Source organism: Rhipicephalus microplus, chromosome 3 (genome assembly GCF_043290135.1).
Source record: "Rhipicephalus microplus isolate Deutch F79 chromosome 3, USDA_Rmic, whole genome shotgun sequence".
Taxonomy (NCBI): domain Eukaryota; kingdom Metazoa; phylum Arthropoda; class Arachnida; order Ixodida; family Ixodidae; genus Rhipicephalus; species Rhipicephalus microplus.
In genome coordinates, this window is record NC_134702.1 from 133,184,642 (window position 1) to 133,209,654 (window position 25,013).

Sequence of the window (25,013 nt, forward strand, 5' to 3'; positions counted from 1 at the left end):
CACCTCCACCAAATTGTCATGGGGAAAAGGCGTCCGAGAAATATGTTTACAATTGATAAAACAAGCAGGCATACAAGATGGAACCCAGTCTGCACGAGAGCTCAGACATCATCTTCTTCCCTATCGAGTTTCAAGTTATCCATAGCGCCACGTAGCAATATAAACAAAGAATTCGAAGGCTAACCATATACTGTGCATCAAGAACCATATACTATGCACCCCTTTACAATTGTATCGTTTTTATTGGCAGCACAGGTGCTCCGCACAGAAGAAAAATTACGAAGCCCTGATGTACAAAACTGCAACGCTTGGTGCGTGTAAAATATGTATTACTTTTTCTTCATAATATTATGGTAAGTATCGACAATTTCACAGTTGCTGTGCATATTATATATATATGAGCAATACACGCGCTCTTTACTTACGCTACGCATGATTCTCAGACATTGGACAGTTACTCTCTTGTCAAACGACAACCAATCTGTTCTACACACAGTCACAGCTCTTAAGAAAGCAAAAAGACGTTGCCCCTTTATACGCCACTTAAAGGCAAAAATGTAGAGTAGAAAACAAAAGACATAGCCCCGAACGTTTTCATGCAGAACGACAGATAAAATAGCCGGGTTGTCGATAAGATTCCTCCGTTTTCGTCAATGCACCGAACTACCATCGCTTGAGTGCCATTTGTAATTCTACAATTCACCAAGTCTTTACCTACCACTTCAAAACAGTCATGCATGCCTCAGCGAAAACAAAACAAAGAATCGTCAAGAACTGGGCCATACCTTAAGCAACCTTCAACCAATGCGCTCCTTCCGGCCACGCATTTGCTTGCTTGCTTGCTTGATCCTTTGTCCTGGCTCTCACGCACTAAGGGGGATTGGCCTAGAAGCCGCCAGTTAATGTAAGCCAATACCTTAAGCTTATCTAGACTAGGCAAACATAATTACTTTTTTTCTGACTTGGTGGTAATATTTTGGCACAATGTGAAATAAAGTGAAAGAAAAGAAATAATAAAATTTTTTCGAGTAACTGAGGTGTAATCCTTATATGAAATTCTTCTCAAGGTGAAGTTGTTACAGTTTATTAGTCAAATAATAAATGTTAGATTGGCTAGTAAAAAGCGAGAGCTGATCGATGGCTTAGCAAGGTAATCTTCTTGAGCCACATAGGAATTTGCAGAGAGCCCCGCAGATGTTCCTGTCGCTGAATTCTAATTAAGCAGCCAAAAATACAAAATATTAGGAGTAGTAAGAGAGATTCCTAGTTTTTTTAAATAAAATTTCGAAGCAATTCTTTCTTCGATTTTTAAAACAGTGACATGTGAGAAGAAATCGGTCAATATTTTCCGGTTCATTACAGCTTGAGCACAGAGGGGATGGCATAATACTAGACCTGTTTAAGTAGAAATAAGAGGTGGTACATGGCATCGTAATATTGTTACGGATACTTCCAATTTACGCATGGGACACCATTTATTCTTTCATGGGAAGTGCAGGTGCGAGAAATCTGGATTCGGTGTTGTCATTTTTGATGAGTCTTCAAGAAGGGAAAGTTTTCTGAACCTCGCTGCTGTGACGTATAAACTGTAAGAGGCATGATAGGCGCAATCGGAAGATCGAGGAATGCTCGCGCGAGTGAGTCATCCATCTCATTTTTAAGTGTACGATGATGGCCTGGCACCCTTATCATTCGCGCTAGATGAATGTTTGCTGCGATTAATTATTTAAAGTTTCTAGTACTGCTCATGCTGACGACTATGATAAAATTCAACATACGGAATACATGTCAGTCACTATCACAGCTGCCGAATGTAATTTGTTTAGAGATGAACAAACATTCGTCTTCCTTCTTCTCTAACTATATTTAATGAACAGCAGTCTTCACGTTTGTCGTGAGGCGCGGGGGTATCTTAAATGTGTGGACAGCAAAAATAGGCAACAAAATGAATCTTCTTTGGACTAAGTAAAGTGGCTGTTGCTTGTGTGAGATGCACGTAACATTGAGATTCAATGACACACCATATGTTGTGTAAGACTCTATAATTTGTCGCAATGACCATTCAATTCGCCCCATCACCCATATGAACGGTGCACTACGAGGCGAGGCGAGGCGTCACTAAGTGGGATAAAATATGCACTGTCCTCGTACATGGTATTTTAGATACCCACTTCTCAAACATTAGTGCTGTGGATTTCTCTTTATTTTTCCACTCAATCCCGCCAACAACGCTGACCAACGCTCATTTATAGACTGCAGTAATATGCGCATTCCTTGTCCTGAAAGCCGCTACTACTATGTATACGTTTTCTTTGTGACAAGAAAACGGCCGAGAAAAGGGGGCACTACAACATAGCCGACTTCATATTTGCGCAAAGCAGCATGGGATATATGCACCTGAACACATAAAAAACGTGACAGATCTCACAGCGACCATATGGTTCTGAAATGCTCCTTTTGATTATTTTTCAGGGTGACTTGTCACACGACAAGAACCGAGTCTGTAAATTTGTTTACACTGGTACCCTGTGAAGCAACCAAGAAAGAATAAGGACGATGAGGCTGTTCTAAAGAAGCGGACAACAGTAGTTAATCTAACGTTCATTGCTATATAAAATTCGAAGCCATAGGTGTCTTCATGCATTTCTATTGTCCGATTTTGCCACTTCTAATGTGCGTTGATATTTGGCTGATTAGTTTCAGCAGTTGGCCCAGTGAAAAAATGGTCTGGCACCTTGCTCGGTTTGTAGTGGCTTTTTAATAATGACCAAGACAGAATAAAACTGTATTACTGGCATTGATTTGTTACAACAAAACTGGTTTGGCAATGATGTTGTTTACTAGTAAATTAGGAGGAGCGAAAACTTCGAGATTAGTATAAAAAACGACTAAATTGCATCATATACAAAATGCAATAAGCCGCCGTGGGACAAATATGCGTTATATTACCTTTATATTATTCGGGCGGTATTGTATCCCCAATAATATTGACAGCGTGCTTAACGGAGCTCTAAAAAAGGTTTTCACAGCTCGTTTCACAGAACTTTAGGTGTCGGCATAGGTGCTTGCGCTGTTATTTTTGAGATAGATGTATGCGTTGTTCGTTAGCGCAAATTTTCGATGATTGCAAACAAACAAACAAAACGACTTCAGTTAGTGTGGAAATAGAAGCCAGGACTACTCTGTGGCAAGTAGGTGCTCTGCGAAGGATCCACGATAGTGCTTACAACTACTTAAAAAAAATAAACGCTATAGGATGCGGTGGACGGAATCTCTTTAACACATGCATTATTGTGTGTCGAAACCATAAAATCGCCATCACACCAGCGGTAAAGCGAGGTATTTGAGCAATTAGTGCATGGTTTACCACCGCTCCCTCATTACAGAGGATGCGAATTTGAGTGTTGCTTTACGTACGCCTATAGTGGGTGTCACGCAAATTCGTAAGTCGAAGAATCAGATCGTAGTGCATATTTCGAAATTGCATTTGCGCTGCGTACAGAAGCGTCCGTACAGAAGTGCAGCGATGGCCTGAGCGCTTCTGCAGCTTTTTTTCTGCCCTTCAACCAACATCAGGCGGTTTTTTTTTTAATACGGCACCCCTCATTGTCGGTGACGGCCTAACTAGCAGCCATTGATGTCGCCCTTAAGTACGTACAAGAAGAATTACCAGCATCGAAGGTTGTCATCCTCACCGACTCTCGTGGTGCCCTTAGCAGACTCACCAGCAAAGAGACCGATAGCCCTATCCTGAACAGCATCATGGAATTCATTAACAATATTCTGCCACGTGGGGTATGCCTAGCTGCGCAGTATGTACCTTCGCACGTGGGTATTGCGGGCAATGAAGAAGCGCATCGCCTTGCTTCGTCATGCAACCATGATGGCTGCGACTGCCCGGGAATTCTATGTACGATGCACAACTCTCGTCTGCTTATACGCCGACACCACCTAAGCAGCACCCAGACCAGCGTGTGGCGAATGGATTGTTCCCTCCCCGTTTTCGTGGTCGTGGCTTGCCTCTAGTTCCCGAGCACTGTTGTACAAACTAAGAGTGGGCTCTGTGCTGGTGCGTGGATGATTACGCCGTCAAGAGCGTGTGAACAGCCCGTTGTGCGCAGCTTGTTGCTCCTGTGAAACACTTGAGCATTTCGTAGTGTACTGTCCCACATTTGCTACGCAGCGGTCTTTTCTGATTAAGGAATATGAATTCCTAGGACTTAAGTGCGCGACTTTAGACGACTATTTGTTTCCGAGTAGTAGTGCTTCCCGACGCGACCAGGCCCACTGAGCTCTCCTTACATTTATGAACCGAATGGAACTGGCCACCCGTTTATAGATGGTCTTTTTTTGTTTTTTATTAATTTTATTTGTGTTTTTAACTCATACTCGTCAAATGCTTCGTAATTTTTTTCCTTGATCTTGTTTCCTCTTTCTTCCCTCTAATCTTTCTTTCCTCTTCCCTTTCCCTCCTCCCGAAAGAGTGAGCAGGCCTTGTGCCCCTCCAAGTAGCAGTTGCCAGCTTGCTCTCTCCCTGTTTCCTCTGTGTCCTTATGTACCTGTGTATGCAAATCAAACAATAATAATAATTGCAGTAGGCGTTGAGGATAACGTGAAATACCCACGTTACATTGATTTCTTTGCGGCACAGTTTTGGTTCCCACCTAGAAGCGAAGCAATGCTAGTGATACAGAAGACGATGCGAACGAAGACAACTTATGCTATCGTGGCGTTCTATTCTTGAGGGTGAAGCTTGAGCGTCCTCTAAGTATTTTCAGAGTCCTGGATTAGGAACAGTGAGCAATATATACGAGTTCATGGGGGGGGGGGGGGGGGGTACTTCAGTAACCTGCAAATCTGTGATGACTTTGTGCCCATGAGTAACTCAAAGGACAAACTGTACCTCACGATTGCGGAGTTTGACACGGATAGCAGAATGATAGGTCTGAAAATTAATAAACTCTAGAGCAATGAACAACCGTCTTGGAAGAGAACAGCGTTTCACAATTGGTTGCGAGGCTCTAGAAGGCGTAAAGGAGTACAAGATAGATAATAATTGGAGAGCCGAGCCATCACATTGAACTAACTGAAAGAATAAGCATACGGGTGGAGGAGGAGGCACATTCGGCAGACATTCTCAAATGATTAATGGTAGTCTATGCACATATGAAAGGGTGAAGGTGAAATTTAGGGGCTGATGTTTTAGGCGCAGCTTTAATTAGAACAACCGAAACCTTAGAAAATTCTTTCTTGGCTCTCTTTTGTGTAAGTCTTGACTACTGTTAGGCACAAATGAACACAAAAACAAAAGAACGTGTGCCATGCGCAAATTTCACTGTAGTTATACTATATCGCAGCACGCCTATGAAGCGTATAACGAAGTGTGCGTGATTGGGCAATACAGACGCGTACAGACCTTCATACAGGGTACATTTTTAGCACTTAATGTGGAGTGTGGCTCTGTAATCCTGTACTTATTACTTGAAGCTTTTATTTTATTAGGAAATATAGCAAGAACAAAGATTCTGGAAGTAGCATATAAAACCCGAATTAACTAATGAACGCCTTGAGCGCTTGTTCATTTCACTAGGTGAGAGTGGGTTTCATGGAAGATTTATGAAGATTTCTTTCATGGGAGATTTCATAAATCTGTTATAAAAGTTTTATTATGGCTTTAGCACTTTACGACTTGATGTGGCTTGCAGATCAACCAGGCCCCCGGAGCCAGCCTCTGTGATAAACTGACCGCGATATAGCATTTTGCCTCCCGGATAAATTCAATCGGAAAGATGGCACCGTGCCCGTCAAGACTCACTTGGGTGCTGCTTTCCCAGGAAGCTATGCGCACCTAATCAATTGCCCGGGAAGCCTGAACTTTGCGCTGCCAAGTGTGAGAAAATGTAGCACACCCAAGTTGGGACTACCCAGTTTACACGCCACAAGTGAAGCCACTAGGTTTCGGCAGGCATTAAAAGAGAGCTAGGGAGATTCGCCTATTGTCCGTAATATGCAATTACACAGCGTCAGAACTGCTACAAGGCAAGGTAGCACTGTGAATGACACACGTATGGTAGTGATTTCGTATCATGTGTCTTTATCGCAATACGTCTGAAATACCACTATAGTACTGTGCTACAAATACATGAAGCGATGCATCAAGTACCTTAAACTTCAAGATACTGCTATGCTAAAACCGCCATGCGATAGTAAATATTGGTATGAGGACTCCAGCCCTCAATCTGGTAATACTGACACTAACACACTTGAACAAAACAGAATGCTGGGACATTCTTTCATCTTTTTGCCACAGTCCTCGAGCGATGACAGGTGATGATGCCCGCGTGCCCCTATTGGGGCAGTGACATCATGTGTTGGCACTGCCACCAAGCGATCGCTCTTGACAAAATCAAACACGCCAACTGCAACTCACTCCGGTCAACTTTTGGTTGACTTGCTTTTTAACACGACAGTGTTTGATGTCTGTATTCACCCGAGACTTCAGCGACGCATTTCCGTAACAGAAAGGCCAACGAAAAAGTACACACGATCAAAAGATAAAAAAAAAAGCCTTCCATCAAGTAAAGTAGAACCCATGACCTCTCTGTCGGCGACACTGCAGATGGTGGGCCCGCCATCAACTGGGCCATGCTCACATGCTTTGTAGCTTTTCACAACACACATTCTATATTTATTGATTAATTATTTAATTTCATTCTTTATTGCAAATACCTTACAGACCCAACAGTGGATTGTGCAGAGGGTGCATCAAAAATAAATAGATAAATAGGTTTTTTCACAACTTACACACAAACAATAACATACGAAAATTGTCAATGAATGTACAACGCCTAACAGCGACAATGATAAAAAAAGAAAAATAATATTATCACTAAGAATACAACTGTCATAAAAAGCAGATGACTACACATGCGACCTATTTACGTAAAAGAAGCTATAAAAAATAGAACACAATCCGTAAAAAGACTTTCCGTTACTCAAAAAAAAAAGAAAATTGCTCAAGATCACACACAAAATTGAATGGCATTTAAGCAGTAAAATTTCAAAAAAGTTCTTTAAATAAAAAATTTAATAAGAGAAGAAAAGAGAATAACACAAGAAACTAGCAATCATTAAATGCGGATGACACGGGACAAGAAAGATCAGTTGAAAATGTATGTTTTACCATAGTTTCAAGTAAATAAAAGATAATTATCCACTCTCTTTGATGTCAATGTAGATGTTTGCAATGTTTTAGGTAATGTCTTTGATTCGCGCACATATTTATGAACTATTGCAAGGAGGTTTTATAACAACGGCTGTTCAAAAGGACAAGTGATAACTTTTTTTGTGTGTCATGCTTGCACTGTGATCGTAGGTACACATAAACCACTGTCCTCTCAAAGTGCTCATAGTAAAGTGTTGTAATGCATCCTGACCATGAATCCAGTGATTAGTTCCTTCAACGCCTCATGTTTATGCGTTGGTCCTGTTTGGCACGTATCCAAAGGCAGTGCACTTTTGTCAACGCCTTTTGTCAACGCTGAAGTCACTCGGTGTTTTTTTTTTTTTTTAGCGTGCAACGCACAATGCGAACAAGACAGGTCAGTACAAAGTGTTCATGATGACCAGCAGATGCGGCTACGTGGTAGCTCTCAGTGCGCGATATGTATGGGACGTTAAAATCGTTTCAGATGGCTGCGCCTAGCGTACATGGACTTTTCACGTTTGCGTACCTCGAGTTCCTACGCGCGTAAAACTGAAACTGCCTAGTGTCACGTGCCGCGCATTGTGCCTCGCATGATCAGGTCATGGAGGAGTGTGATGAGCGGTTAAATGCTTATGAACATTCGTCCATCACCGTGGTTATTCTCGAACCATCGGCGCTCACATACGTCGCAGCCGAAGTCAATGTGCCGCTGGAGAAACTCCTGTCGAAAGCGGCCATTTGCCACGGTGAACGCGCTCGCACAAAAATTGTGTTCACGCCGCAACACCACTTCTTTTGGCGTAGAGACTGCGCCATGTCGTCTATAGGCAGCAAAAAAATTAGGAGCCTTTTTTCCTTCTTCAAGAACAACACTTTCATTGTTCGGTGCGGAATTGATGCAAGCGTTTGACATCGTGAGCTAACTCGGCGGCGTGGTTCGAAGGATGCGCCCATCACCGGCGCTGTGGTTACCGTTCGTGATATAGCGCGGCTTGGAAGGCATCCGGATCATGGGTGCATTGTACTAGAAGGGAACAGTGAAGTGAACGAGGCGGCCGCGCCATATCTCAGCTGATTCTCTGGCGGGTGACAGTAGCGGCGGCGCTAGAGTCGCATGGTACTGAAGATATCAAAAGCGTCTACATTGGGAGCGCGCGCGAGTAGCCCGCAAAAGCATGTCTTTCTTTGTTTTTAGCGCTTTTAATGCGTTTCAGAGCTTTTATTACTGTATGCACACCTACTAAGCGCAATAGTGCACGAGTAAAGATGCAGACACGCAGAAATTGCGTCGAACATTCACTTTTTCAAGAGCCTGCTGACCCAAAAGAAAACATGTAGTACAATCAGAATTTGCACAGATACGCCTAACTTTTCAATCAAGCAGCGCTTTGAGCGGCGCTACATCATAAGTGACTACTGGCTAGCTACAAAGAGGGAAGTTTCAAAACCGCTAATAATACATACGCTCGTTTGGTTGGCAGTTTCTATATCCAGAGCATTCTTCCTCATATAAGTCCACACGCGCTCGATTGTTTGATGAGAAACCCGATTATAAGTAATGTTGTCACAACATTGATATCAGTGATGACTTAGTTTTATCATCTCAGTTTTGTGGAAGATAATAATTATTGCTTTCTGAAAATCTTTCTTGATTTAATTGCCAGCTTTCGCACTCACTTTGCTTCTTTTATGCAAGCTCCAGGAAGCCGAGCCAGGGAGCCGAGCTGAAAAGAAAACGACAGCATATCCACGGAGTGAATGATGGAGAGTGGGGCAAAGCATTCGTCCGTCCATTCGTTCTTGCTTCCGTCCATCCTTGCGTCCCTCTGTGTGACCGTCCATGCGTCCATCCGCCTGTCCATGCGTGCGTCTGTTCGTGCGTCCATCCCTGCATTCGTCCATGCATCCACCCCTGCGTCCATGTATGCGCCCATCCATGCATTTGTCTGTGTGACCGTCCATCTATTCAACACTCCAAGTACCACCATCTCGCATCTTTTCATCATAAATTTCCCATATAGAAGCACCGCATTCCAGGGGACATTCCATGGACTAAACGAAATGTGGCACACGCACACTTTCTTACGGTTTGCGCTTCGGATCTACTTCCCACCTTTAACCACCTCGAGTTTATGGTATATACTAGTTCATTGTATTCATGGCACTGCGGCTCAACGCTCGCGAAACCTTTCTAAAACTAAGGAAGTTACACCCAGCGAGTATAACGTAGCAACCCTTTCTTGTCAGATAGTGTTCAATGTACATGCCAATGGCTGCTAATGGGGATCGCAGCGTGCGCGTTAACTAAAATCCAAATGCTCCTGTCTCTCATTCCCCATTAGCAGCCATTGGCATGTACATTGAGCACTATCTTTTATTGTTCAACAACGCACAGAAGAAATCTCCCACCGGCACCACCTTGGAGGTCAAAATGTAACAATTGTTACACACCACGACTACGAGGGACGAACGGGTGCCGCTATAAGGAGCTTCGACCCTTAAACACCTGCACCTCCTAGTCGAGAACCCTATGCGAAAGGGGTTATCCTAAACATATTAAAGAGTGCCAGTTGTATAGTATACATTGCCTGTCTGTTACTCTGCGTAAATTCACTGTAAGCAGTTCTCATATTGTATCAACAGCTTAAACTGTACTGCTTTCCTAGTATTATATTGGCGTGACGCCGTTGCAAGCGAGAAAATTTATGACGATGTTTAGAATTATATGTGTAGTTCTTTTGTGAAGTATAAATAGTGTGTGGTGCATTTTGTTTTGAGAAATGTAACTTGTATATGCACACACACACACACACACACACAAACACACACACACTTTTATATATATATATATATATATATATATATATATATATATATATATATATATATATATATATATATATATATATATATATATATATATATATATATATATATATTGTAGTGAAGAAGAGGAGCTTCAGCGGCATTTCTCGGCGCATCAGGGGCATCGCCATCAGCATAAGTTCGTCCTTGCTGCGCTTGGCCGGACGCTGCTGACTGCTTCGCTTTCAGCGTTCTGCTCTGCAAATAAACCCCGTTACAAGTGGTGGAGTCTGCTGGGTTTCGATCACCCTGGAGCTTCGGAATCGCATATTACCATCCATTATGCCTACCGACGCTAGCGCCGCTACAACTCCTCAACCGGCACCGCCTAGTGTTCTCTGCACCGGTTCTCTGCGTCTGCGAGATCCCCCTGTTTTCTCAGGCACAGAAGACAAGGACGTTGACGACTGGATTTCAATGTACGAGCGAGTGAGTACTCACAACAAATGGGATGACGCCGCCAAGTTGGCCTACGTCTCCTTCTACTTGTCGGGCGTGGCCAAGCTGTTGTTTATAAACCACGAAGCGGAACTCCCTACATGGTCGGTCTTCAAAACGAGCCTCACACAAGTTTTCGGGCGGCCTGACGTACGCAAACGCCGTGCCGAACAACGCTTACATACTCGGTCCCAGCAGCTTGGTGAGAATTTCACAAGCCATATTGAGGACGTTCTGGACCTTTGCAAGCGAGTCAACGAGTCGATGTCCGAAGAGCTTAAGATCAAGCATATCATGAAGGGCATTGAGGACGACACTTTTCAAATGTTGCTTTTTAAGAGTCCTCGCGCTGTCCTAGAACTGACCGAGTTATGCCAGAGTTTTGACGAGTTGCGCAGGCAACGTCTTTTCACCCGACGTCCCTCGGTGCTCGACGACTCTTCGTCCAGCCTTTCCACCCTTGGAATAGGAGAAGACCATGCCCCTCTTCTCTCCAAGATCCAAGAGTTCATCCGCGCTGAGGTCGCTCGTCAGCTCTCTTTGATGTCCTGCGTACCCGATCAACCACGCAGATTGACATCTACACTCCGCGACTTCATTCAAGACCAGGTCGCACAAGTTCTTCCACCCGCCCGTGAACCGCCGCCAGTCGCCGCATCTCTCACGTACGCCGAGGCCGTTGCTCGACCTCGACAGCTTGCGTTCCAGCCATCGCCTATGTATTCGTCGCCGCCCTTTACGCCGCCGACCTATTCACCGCCGCCTATGCCGATACCACCTCGGCCGCAGTTTTCTGCCCCCCAGCCGCAAGTCGGAGTCTACTCGGATCAATGGCGGACCTACGACAATTGTCCCATATGCTTTGCTTGTGGTGGTGTTGGGCACGTGGCACGTTATTGTCGTCGTCGCCAGGCTGCTCAGAACATTCGACGAATGCTGATCAGAACATTCTTCTGGCTGCTCAGAACATTCTTCTACGCCTTCAAGCCCTCCTTTCTCTTCCTTTCCTTCTGATCGTCCACACGGCCCGACCCGCTGCTCCCCATCTCCACGTCGGCGTTCGCTTTCCCCTATGAGTCGCCGTTCCGGACCCACCAACCAGGAAAACTAACGGCCGCAGTTCCCGAGGCACGAACTGCGTCCCCGTCGCCATGCACAAGTCCTCGCCCCTGTCCAGCTAACGTCATTGAAGTGTCAGTCGATGGTATCGTCGTCATGGCGCTTGTCGACTCCAGGGCCGCTCTATCCGTCCTTTCCATCAACCTGTGCCACGAACTCCGCAAAGTTCTGACGCCATTATCTGGCCTCTCTCTTAGAACGGCTAACGCACAAAGTGTAACACCTCTCGCAGCCTGTACCACACGAGTCGTCATCGAAGGGATTGTGTATATCGTCGAATTCGTAGTGCTGCCCTCGTGTTCCCATGACATGATACTCGGCTGGGACTTCCTTGCGAATAATAATGCCGTCATTGAGTGCTGTCACGCGGAACTTGAGCTATCTGCACTTCCTGATGTTGACGCTGTCGAAACCTCCCTGCCGTGTTATAAACTGTTTGTTTCCAACGACACCATCGTACCACCGCGCTTTTCTCTGCTGGTGACTGTATAGTGTGACGCTATTTCCGACGGTGATGTTTTATTTACGCCCTCTGCCCTGTTCATTCAAAGCAAATGTTCTCCACTGCCCATTGCTCTCCTTACTCTCCACCATGGCGTCCCGAGGACGCTTGTGTACAATACGCTAGAAGGGCGTTTACTTTTATTCTATGGTAAATGTCTCGGTCACGTGCATCCGATCGACGCCCGTCACATTTTTGACGCTCCATCTAGTTTACTTTCTACGGACCTCAGCGCACTCATTTCTGACTCTGTTGTTGACCAGTCACTCCTTGACGCTTTCCACCGCTCCATCGATGTCACAACGTCTTCTTCAGAACGAAGCCACTTAGTGAACCTGCTGCAAAAGTTTCGTACATCTTTTGACAGCCACGCTTCTGGTCTCAGTCGCACATCGAACATATCTCACAAGATTGACACAGGAAGCCATATGCCTGTACGGCAGCGCCCCTACCGAGTCTCAGCGTCGGAGCGCCGTGTTATTGACGACCAGGTTGCTGACATGCTCCAGCGGGGTATTGTACAGCCTTGTAACAGTCCATGGGCGTCACCGGTCGTTCTTGTTAAGAAGAAGAACGGCTCCATTCGGTTCTGTGTGGACTATCGACGTTTAAACAAGATCACCCGCAAGGACGTTTACCCGTTACAGCGAATAGACGACGCCCTTGACTGTTTGCAGGGAGCAGAATACTTCTCTTCGCTGGATTTACGGTCTGGATACTGGCAAGTTCCTATGGAAGCATCTGACCGACCGAAAACAGCATTTGTCACACCTGATGGATTATACGAGTTTACCGTTATGCCTTTCGGCCTTTGTAACGCTCCAGCTACTTTTGAAAGAATGATGGACACTATTTTACGAGGCCTCAAGTGGAACACATGTTTATGCTACCTCGATGACGTAGTTGTCTTTTCCACCGATTTCGACACCCATTTAAATCGTCTCGAGCACGTCCTCACACGCCTCACTGACGCCGGCCTTCAACTGAACGTCAAGAAGTGTCGTTTTGGTGCCCGGCAGCTCACCATTCTTGGCCACGTCGTATCGCGGGACGGCATACTTCCCGACCCCGCCAAGCTTCGAGCAGTCGCCGATTTTCCGAAGCCAAAGAACTTGAAGGAACTTAGAAGTTTTGTCAGCTTGTCGTCATACTTCCGACGCTTTATTAGAAATTTAGCTTCCGTATGTGCGCCCCTTACGGACCTTCTTAGCGGCGACAAGGACCTTTTCACTTGGTCACCAGCATGCGACGATGCATTCACTAAATTACGCCACCTGCTGACTTGACCACCCATTCTCCGCCACTACGATCCTGCCGCTCCCACGGAGGTTCATACTGATGTCAGCGGTGTTGGACTTGGCGCTGTGCTCGCGCAACGAAACGCAGGGTTTGATGAATATTTCGTCGCCTACGCAAGCCGAACTTTGACTAAAGCCGAGGCTAACTACTCCGTGACCGAGAAAGAGTGTTTAGCTATTACTTGTGCCCTTGGAAAATTTCGCCCCTACCTGTATGGTCACGCATTCGACGTCGTCACTGACCACTACACCCTTTGTTGGCTATCCACACTTAAAGACCATTCCGGACGACTTGCTCGCTGGGTACTCAAACTTCAGGAATACGACATCCGCGTTATTTACAGATCTGGTCATAAGCACACGGACGCCGACGCCCTTTCTCGCTGACCCATATCAGATGAAGGTGTTTGCCTCTCTTCCCTCGAGCCTGCACTTACGTCATCCGCCTTGCGCAACATGACGGTGGAACAACGAAAGGATCCCTGGATCAGTGGCCTCATAAGCATTCTTTCTGATCCTCTCACTCCTTCGCCGTCTCGCGCTCTCCGCCGCCAGGCTAGCAACTTTTGCCTCAGGGATGATCTTCTTTATCGACGCAACTACCTTTATATGACGGTCGCAAGTGTCTCCTTGTGATACCACGGCATCTTCGAGCTGCTATCTGCGAAGCTTTTCACGCGGACCCACAGTGCGCCCACGCAGGCCTCTTCAAGACATGCGCTAGGCTTCGACTCAGATTTTATTGGCGTGGCATGTATAACTACGTGCGGAAATTCATCCGTTCGTGTGCTCAGTGCCAACGACAAAAGTTACCTCCCGGGCAAGTCTACCCGTCACAACCTCTTCCTTGTCCTAGTCGACCTTTTGATCGCGTCGGCATTGACATTTACGGACCACTACCATCAACTCTAGCTGGTAATCGCTGGATTATTGTTGCGATAGACCATTTGACACGCTATGCCGAAACAGCCGCGCTGCCGACTGCCACAGCCCGTGACGTTGGAACGTTTCTGTTGCAACGTTTCATTCTGCGTCATGGTGCCCCTCGCGAGCTCTTAAGTGACAGAGGCCGTGTCTTCCTTTCTGACGCCTTGAAGGCATTACTCAACGAATGCCGAATCGTGCGCCGCACAAGTACAGCGTACCACCCTCAAACAAATTGCATGACGAAGCGCTTCAACCGTACTCTTGGCAGTATGCTGTCGATGTACGTCGCCTCTGATCATTCAAATTGGGACCAAGTTCTCCCGTTCGTCACCTACCCGTATAATACTGCCGTACAAGCTACTACTGGGTTTTTGCCATACTTTCTTCTGTATGGACGAGAACCTTCAAATACAGTAGACACTATTCTTCTATATAAACCTTATGAGTCCGAAAGTACAACTCTGTCCGAAGCTGCCCGACATGCTGAAGAATGCCGCCAGCTTGCCCGCTCTTTTTCTACCGAGGACCAGTGGCAGCAGCAATGCCGCCAGACTGGAGACCGTTCGGCTCCAAACTTTCCACCTGGTTCATTGGTATGGCTTCGGGCACCTGCTACCGCGCCTGGCCGCTCCGCAAAACTTCTTCCCAAATACATCGGGCCATACCGCGTTGTAGAGCAAACGTCACTCGTCAACTATATCGTGGAGCCCATCATCCCATCCACAGACCTACGCTACCGCAGCCGCGACACTGTCCACGTCTCTCGTCTCAAGCCATACTACGACCCATTAGTAGTTTATTCTCCCTAATCCACCAGGATGGCGTCTTTTTGTGCGGAGGGCGATTGTAGTGAAAAAGAGAAGCTTCAGCAGCATTTCTCGGCGCATCAGGGGCATCGCCATCAGCATAAGCTCGTGCTTGCTGCACTTGGCCGGACGCTGCTGACTGCTTCGCTTTCTGCGTTCTCCTCTGCAAATAAACCCCGTTACAATATATATATATATATATATATATATATATATATATATATATATATATATATATATATATATATCCAGCAGTACACACATTTAAGGCACACGTCACCGCCCCTTTAACATCCAAGCAATGCCCCTTAGAACAGCCGCTACTTTTACGCCGTGCATTTTTTGTCCAAATGTGTTAGACTTGAACTAGTTTTGAGACCTCATATTGTCGAAAAGGTTACTATTGCAGTGCGCATTAGTACAGAGGCACGCTATATTCAGCTTCGCCAACTTTAAACGTTCGGCGCTGGGCTACCCAGGATTTGTTTTTTATGAATTTGCAGCAGAATTACCAACTTTGGCGATTGGTGGTCGCTGTGAGTACGTGTAAATATTTTGGTATACCCTGAAAAGTTGCATTACGAAAACAATTCGCGGTGTAAGGGGTTCAGATTCCTTTCCACGTTCCTCTCTACTACGGCCTCCTGGTTTTGCGTGCGTTTGACACGGTATTTCTTTTTCATATCACAGCTTTCTTAGCGCAGCTACCTTCCAATAAATTTACTCAGTTATTTTTAATATTGTAGACGCCTGCTCAATGAAGAAATAGTTGAAAGAAAAAAATCAGAATACGACACGCCCTTTCTAAATAATTTTCGATCTCTCACAGGGACTTTTATGGAGCTCAAATTCAGTAAATTGGCGTGTCATACTTCAAGTGTTATGACATCGTGTGCTAGACATGAATGATGGGCAGGTACTAAAAATGTGCATAAAACATTGGTTCAAAATCTGCATGTTACACCGCAAATGTAGTCGAAAGGCGATAATCTTGCGTCTGAAGAGAGTGAACAAAACGTTTATTTGATGTTCTGCGCAAGAAAATCGGTGAAGAGAATTCTGGAGGCGCTGCGTTAGAGTGCCTCGAGCGTGTAGCGGAGGAGAACGAGCGCATCGAGGCACGTTAGACTAAAGCGCCATCTGGCAGTTATCTTCAAAAACGAAGGTGTGCGACCCGCGGAGAAAGATGCGCGCCAGTCTCGGAGCTAATAAGGTGTAGAACGCAAAGCGACGGGCAGATGCCACCAGCTTAACGTCGTAGCACGAGCGTTGTAAACAACTTTCTGAGCATCGCGTTGCACTGACAGCGCAGTGCGATTAAACGCTGCATTCCTTAGAGTTACTTGTGTGTGCCTCTTCTAGTATAAAGGCAGACATACAAAATTTGGAAATGTTGTTATGGCGCCTCAGATATGCGCAATAATTGCTTCTTAATTGACAATCACACAACTATGAACGCTAAACCTTGAGCAATATTGGTGGGCGCTGCGAAAGAGGTTGGCTGTTCGGTGCCGTTTGAGGTATCGCTAGGGTGGACGAACAGACAAATGTAAAGACATACAGACAGACAGACAGACAGACAGACAGGCAGGCAGGCAGGCAGACAGACAGACAGACAGACAGACAGACAGACAGACAGACAGACAGACAGACAGACAGACAGACAGACCAAATGTTTTCCGTCGTAGATCCCGGCCACTACGGGCAACGCGGAAGGCATCAGGCGGCGCCGCCGCGGCCACGCACTCAACACGTCTAGTACACTCTATCATGGGTACGCAGTTGCTGCTGCCACTTGCCTTCCGGGCCTGCTTTTGTGCCAGGACAGCACAAACGGCCCGCGGAATGCGGGATCTCTCACTTTCGCCCCGACGGGGCTCTCCTAGAGTTGTCCATGGCATACCCATGTGGAATGTTTCAGGAGAAACTTATGCGTCTGGGCTCAGCACCACGGCTGCGACGAGAGGGGCGACGTCACTAAGAACGTAGCGAATGGTGTGCGAACTTTGATAGCACGTTTAGAATGACGTAACTAATAGCGCAGACAATGGAGACCACTCGTGACCCCACTGCCGGACAGGGTTTTCTTTCTCCTATTCACATACAACTCTCACTGTAATAATGATGCAGGTAATCAAAGTTGAAGTCACCAAGTGCCCGTATCATGCCTGTGTTGCGATTCGTGGAGTCCTCACAAAGATGGCGGGGGCCCGTATCGTCTCTTTTAGTGTCGGAATAGCCAACGATCTTCCATATATCTTCGAAAACAAATTCTTACAGCTAGATTTTCGCCTGATTTTACACAGAATTGCATAGCCTATATGAAAAATCACAGCATATCCACGGGCTCCATGATGATGAGTGAGGCGAAGCATCCGTTAGTTCGTTCACGCTTCCTCCACCCGTGCGTCCGTTTGGGCAACCGTCCATCCGTGCGTCCGTCCATCCGCCTGTCCGTCCGTCCATGTGGTCATCCCTGCAGCCACCCATCCATCTGTCCATGCGTCCGTACGTGCATCTGTATGTCTGTCTGTCCGTCCGTGCCATCAGTTCATCCATCTATTGAATACTCTAGGTACCGCCTACCCGCACCTTTTCATCATATATTCATCATATAGAAGCCCCGCCATCCAGCGGACATTTGAAGGGTAAATGAGAGGTGGCACGGCCGGACTAGAGGAGTGGCACACGCGCACTCTCTTAGAGCCTGCCCTTTGCGTCTAGTTTACACTTTTCACCCCAGCTATTTTATGGCATGGCGGCCATACCCTCGCTAAACCTTACTCAAACCGAGGAAGTTACGCCGAGCGAGTTTAACGTGGCAACCTTTCAGGTCAGATAGGGCTCAAAGTGCGTTGTTCTGCTAATAGTTTTTTAGGAGGAAAAGTTCCTTAAGGTCTGGGTCTGTCCTTCCTCCGTTGTTGTCATACGTAGCCACCAGTGGCACACACCCGCTCTAGAGCGGGTATGTGCCACTGACGGACAATAGCAGATGGACTGACGGAAGGACGTACGCATTGAGCGGTCATTTGTCACAGGGGATGCGAGATGCAAGATGGCGGTACTTAGAGTGTTCACTTGATGGACGCGCAGACAGACGGACAGACAGACTAGAAGATGGACGGACAGATGGACAGACGCGAGGACCTACGGACGGACAGACGGCTGGACGCATGAATGTACGCGCGGATGGTCACGCGGACGGACGGAAGCAGGAACGAGCGGACGGATGGAAGCACTGACGGGCTGACGGACACCTCGCACCACTCATCATCATTCATTCTGTGAATATGCTGTAATTTCTTTGTAAGCATCAAATTCAAGGCACGTTTTATTAAAGATTAAGTCAACGATACTCGCCTCTAAGTTGTTTCATGAGAAACAACTATCGTTTTATTCATGATTAACGTGTGCGGTTTTTCTCCTCAATTCCAAAGAGTGCGCACGTGCTGCTTCTTCAGTCCGGCCGTGGAGGTGGCTACCCACTGCTACAACGCACTGCTTCTACTACTACTACTACTACTACTACTACTACTACTACTACTACTACTACTACTACTACTACACGACCCACCACTTTCGGAGCTTCGCCCCTAAAGCAAACACGTACTGGGAGTGTGTTGCGCGATGGGCGGAGCTACCCAAAAACTTCGGAGTCGATAATGTCAAGCTCCTGCTGAAATGTGTGGAGAAAACGTTTTATCGGCCAGATCAACTCGGCACAATGGCGGCATTACCGTGGTTACATGTCGTGGCGTCGTGTAGATTTGTGGCGTAGAGTGTAGAGTGGTGCGTAGAGTTTAAAATGGCATCAAACAATATATTTTGTCTTGGGAGTGTTGTCGGTCTCATCACACGTATGAGATATCCAATAACTCCGGTTATTGACCCCACGCGTGGAATTCTCTTTCTTGCCACGCAAAGATTCTAAGCTATATTTTCAGCCAACATGAACAATGCGCTAATATTATAAAATACATATTGCTTTCTTCTGCGAAGCAATAAGGAACAAGTTACTGCGCGTCGTGTGTATTGCAACATGATTCTGTGTCAATCCACAGCTTTCCCATGTACACGAACAGTGCTCGATTTTATTTATTCAAAATGAGGCATGGTGTGAGGCTAATGCTTCATTGTCAAAATACCTTGTCATGTACCATTTTGCAGCAACCGTAACGTTCGCGATGAGCACTTGCCTTACTGTATGAAACTGTGATGTACTGGCTGCTGTAGGATTCATGGTACCTGACTGAGTGGCTAACTTGACGTCATGCTTGCTTAATGGAGCATCTCTGCAATTCGGTGATGCTTCGTGATGTAGTTGAAGGAAGTAGTTTAGTGTGTGTGTGTGTGTTTTGTTTTCTTTTCGGTAGAAGTTTCTCGAGTCCCACGCCATCCTATGAAACCTGTATAAAAGGCAGACGATTCTACAATGCAACACGCATCCTACATAGGATTCTTCAGTGCTCGAGGTGAGTATCACTGCTAATATTTAACAGTCTCCCAATGGCTCGTGTATTCAAGCCGAAAACGTGTTGATGTTCAAGGTTTTAAATGGCTATTGATGACACTCATTATTGGTGCTAGAGTGTGTTATCGGTTGGTTAAAATCTTTAATGAATAAATGTTGCCTTCTTAAACACTCGCGGCCCTCAGGGCTGCTAAAGATCGTACTCACTTAGTTAATGAGCACATTCGACAATACGACTTGCCGAGTCGTGCTGTAGCTTGAAATCTACGTTGATTCTGACTTACATGAGTTCAGTAACGCACACGTGAACACACGCTCATATGTTTTAGTGCCTTTATTATGAAAAACCAGGAATCACGTAGGACGTAGTGCGTATCAATACATACCACCGGCACACATCTACCTCTAAAGAACTCAAGATAATTATATATTAGATATTCGTGCCATAATTATTTGAATTTCAATGAAACAAATAAGTTACAAATGTGAAATGCGATGCCTACGAATTCACCAATTAAACTTTCGTTGTTATTCGGAAGCCTTGTATGGTTACTCTGCTAGCTGCTTCTCTTAGACGTTTACTGTAGACACGTTTGTTTTACTTTCTTCGCCAGCATAGCGTTCAAAGATAGTCCTGTATTGAAGAAATTGAGAGGTGCACGAGATAATGATAATGATAATGAGGATGATGAAAAACATATATTGTGTATGTTATGTACAGGGAGGGTCGAACTGGTCCTTATAGGGCCACCCTCTACAAACACTAGGTGGGCACTCCTTTACTGGGGCTCATGGATGTTGGCCGCGGCTCACACATGCTCAACTAAGGACCATTGGGTCTTGATTGAGCACAGTGTGTAAGCAGAATTCACGAATACCCTATTGAGAAGCACACACTGGGACCATGAAAAGGGAGACTCTCGGAACGGCGACCGGTGGGGTAACCTGAGTAACGCTTAGGTGTCCTAAGCTTTTTTTACCGCTTCTAGCACTCTAAGTATGCCTATTTAACGTATTTACGAAATCAAACATTCAGTAAAACAAGCATGCTTTTTGAGTATGAGAATGTGTACGCACCTTCGCGTTAACCTAAATCTTACATAACATCAGAGGCACTTTATGTGTATTTGTCTAAAGTTACTCGCATGTGAATCACAATTGTATGTACTGAGATGAAAAGCATATTATCTGCTTAAGGTATGCACATCGACAATACTTCCTTCTACGCAATTTGGTTCCCAGTTAAACGTACTGCAACAATGTAAACAAATTACCACAGAAGAGGCACCACGCACACATCTGGTACGCCTTCGGTAGCCACTTGTTGCGCAATTGTTCTAACTTTTACATTACGTTCGATTTCACTCCTTTCACGAAAGCGCGGGCTAAATATCTCTCCAACCACACCCGTTTTCTCCACTTCACAATCAGATGACATGAAGGGTCTCCTACATGAGCAAAAGTGGTTGTCAAAAGAAATTATTATTCCAAATTTTGACTGCAAGACTGTCGCTATAACGTGTTCTCGCATTCATACAAAGGCTCGCTCGCTTAAACACACCAAGCTTGGCTCCTACAGAGAATGCGCATTATTCAGGCACAACATTGCGTTTCGTGGATTGGTCCTCTAACAAAGCTGCTGCACTTCGCAATTATTGCGGATACGTGCCTCGAGTACTCAAGTAAGGACGTCGGCACGTGCAACTTCGGAAATACAACTGGTTAGGCTGTTGCCAAAATGGGTTCAGTGAATTTTGAATCGCTGAAATTCTGTTTTTTTATCTCTACTGAGCCCAACTGCGACTTACAGTACACCCCATGACGTACGACCTACCGTCCAGCATTTCATGGGGTGTAGTTTTGAAGCATGAGATAGATCAAATGACAGTTGTATTGCGTTTCGAATTTGGTGTTCAGTATTACTTTTCGCCTACCTTTAAATGGTGCGAGCATATCGATTTCAAAGTGAAACAGTGCGTCTTAATAAAATGGTCACGTGAAACAGTATCATACGCCTTCATTTCAGGTCCTACTGAAGAAGAAATGAGACCCCGGCTCGTCTTCGTCGCCCTGGCCGCATTCGTTCTCCTGAACTTAGGTTAGCTGCTGGTTTCGTTTCTGGATAAGTAATATTACTGCAGCTGCACATATCATTTCTTTATAGATTGGTGGAAATGCAGGAAATGCAGGTACACTAAGCAACGGTATATAGGAGCAGGTAATGATGTACGACTTTTTGAAGGTATCATTTGCAATGTCTTCGAACGCCACTGTGCTCATCAGGTACAAGAAAAACTTATTCAGAGAATTTTTGCAATCTCAATAAGTAGAGATCAACAACTGACTCAGCCCCGCCGTGGTGATCTAGTCGCTAAGGTACTCGGCTGCTGACCCGCAGGTCACGAGATCAAGTTCCGGCTGCGGCGGCTGCATTTTTGACGGAGGTGAAAATGCTGTAAGCCCGTGTGCTCAGATTTGGGTGCCCGTTAAAGAACCCCAGGTGGTCGAAATTTCTTCGGAATCCTCCACTACGGCGTGTCTCATAAACATATGGGGGATTCGGGACATTCAACCTCACATATTAATCAACAGCCCACTCATTTTATACTTGTAGTAGGATAGCAGCTATAGATCTCACAACACGTACCACACATCAAAAAATAAAACACGGTTAAACAAAACTACAAATGCGCTGTTATATTGCTTTGCTTCCATTTTTTCAGGCGTTTCTGTGTATATTCAAGCTGCGCCTTTATTCCATTCTAAAGTTTATTTTATTGTCACCTAGAACTAGTCGCAGACACTGCTTTAGGCAAAAAGCTCCAGTTCATTCACTCACTGCTTCATTTTGTTCTGCACAAACTGCAGTCACGAGTTTTTTAACCAATAGGATGCGAAGAATGAAATGATTCATTCATTTTGCAAAAACAGGGCGCTACGAGCAGACGTGAATTCAGGGGAAAAACCATTACATCGCACTAGCCAGTGGGATGATCATCGATCACCTTCAACTGTTGTTTTGTCGCTAGTCGTTAATTAAGACGTGACTGCTATTGGCCGCTGGTGAAAATGAGTGGTTCAAAGTTTTACAAATACAGAAATGGAAGAGTTGTGCTGAGGGGATTGCGTTGACAATATCTATTCCTTCTAGAGACAAGCTCATCAGATTTAGTCTTAGATGTTTTCGTTAGTACATTGAAGAAAGACGATGGTGATTGTTAGTGAAATGAGGACAGACGATGCAGAAACGTGATTGCCTGGTATTTTTTACGATAGCGGCATTTTACACAAATAACAATAATGTCCTAGTTATGGTGGTTTAGTTCAATGTGCACTGATATCGAGTCGGCTAGTGCAACCATGCAGTTTATAAGCCAGCTTGGGGGTGGTAGGCACATGACATCTTGTGTACTGTGCCCCAAGTTCTCAGTACTTCGTCAAGCATCCTGTGCAGAAAGTCTCGCTGCAACCCCTCACGAGCCCGCAAGGTGCATCGTGATGCAACAGAATAATTTCTAAAAACTTCTAGCCGGCAGTTCATTCTATAGAGCCTCGGCCCACAACATAAAAATAAAACTTGTTTGTATAGCCGTCCGTTCAAGTGGATGCTGTGTCTGACGTCATCAGCTTGTGTAATGGCCACACATCTGATGAAGCGGCGGAAGGGAGACTCCTAGCCGAAGAAGCTTCGCAAGTGTCTTGTTTACAGTGTAGGCTGTTATGAGATCATAACAGATTTCACGTGTGCCGCAGTTGTGCGTGGCAGGTGTCCGTAACCACCACCGCGCAAAATCAGAAAAAAAACCTTCGTCAACAAAACACAGTAAGGACCGTATGGCATTTGAACTCGACTACCTGCGTACCACCCGAGTATTCTACCACTGAGCTACGCTGGTGCTTAGGAAGGCGCGATGCAAACTGGCCTTAGGCAGGCTTAACGTAGAGAAAGAAAACGCGTTAATATGAGAATAGCGCGTTTCAGAACAGCAAAAGAAATAACCAGGCGACATACAATGCGAATTGCGTAACGAGTAGGCAATCGAATGCTCCAATTCATTACAAAAGGCTCAGATATAATTCTTCACCATCGTCAGCCACAGCATAAAAAAAAACTGCACAGAATTCCTTCCACGGCAATATTCTCTGAAGACTGATGCAGGATAGCGTCATGATTGCCTCCCTACTACATAAAGATCGTGAATATATATGATGTAGTGGGTACCCTGCAAGTGCTCTTGTAGCCGTTACCGAAATATAGTTCTGAAAAGTCTCTGAAAGGCTACTCTTCCAGCTTTCGCTGTGATGATTGCTACACATTTCACGCAGGCCTGGTGGCTTTTTTTTTAAGACACAAGCACGTAAAACACCTTAGCTATAAAATATACGCGTGCTTATGCCCCACTGCTCGACCACCTTCCAAAAGTTCTAAAGTTGACACACGACTGTGTTCGTTCGTCAGGGCATTATACAAGGCTTCATGATCGATGATGAGCGCGCCAGCAGCGTCTTATGATGCGCGTATATCAAACAGAGTGAGGCCCTGGACAATAAACCACCTCTGTTCTGTATCAATTATAAAATTCAGAGAATAATCATGGAGTGAAGGATGATGAGTGGTGCGAAGCATCCATCCGTCTGTCCGTCCGTGCGTTCGTTCGTCCATATATGCGTCTCTCCGTGTATCCTTTCAACCATCTGTTCATGCTTCTGTCCGTCCGTCCTCTGTTCGCCCAGGCATCCTTCCATGCTTCCGTCCGTCCGTCCGTCCATCCGTGCGTGCGTTCGTCCATTCAGTTTCATACATTTCCGTTGCACCAACGCCATCTATGAAAGGAGAGGAGAAATGGTGATGAAACAGCACACTGTTCTGGAGATGCTTCCGGTTGTGGTTGACGCAGGACAAGGTTAGACTGAGAGAAGCTTCACCCCTGAAAAATGCTTGAACGCACTACAGCCGCGGTGCACGAGCGCGCGTCTATTTCACATTTCGTGTGTTCTGCGCGCTCTTGTTTTTTCTCGAAAAAAATAATCAAAAATATTTCAACAGAAAATAAATTAATGAGGCGACGTAAAGCATAAGGTCGACATTTTCTTGATTCCAGTAAAAATAAAAAAGTTGCCTAAATAAGTTAATAATTTTACTCTTAATTATAAAAAATCAATCTGTATGTACATACGACTACCACTAATATGCAACTGGTAGAACTTTGGTTGTAAGCATGTTTTTTTCTTAATCCGTGGTGTGTAAATAGGTAATAACATCTTACTATAATAACGAACAACACTCTAACTGCTTCGGGTAAATTACGATGAGGAAAATCATTGCCAGTACAATTGATAAGCAGAAAAGTTGTCAATATATTAAGAAGTTCATTGTACA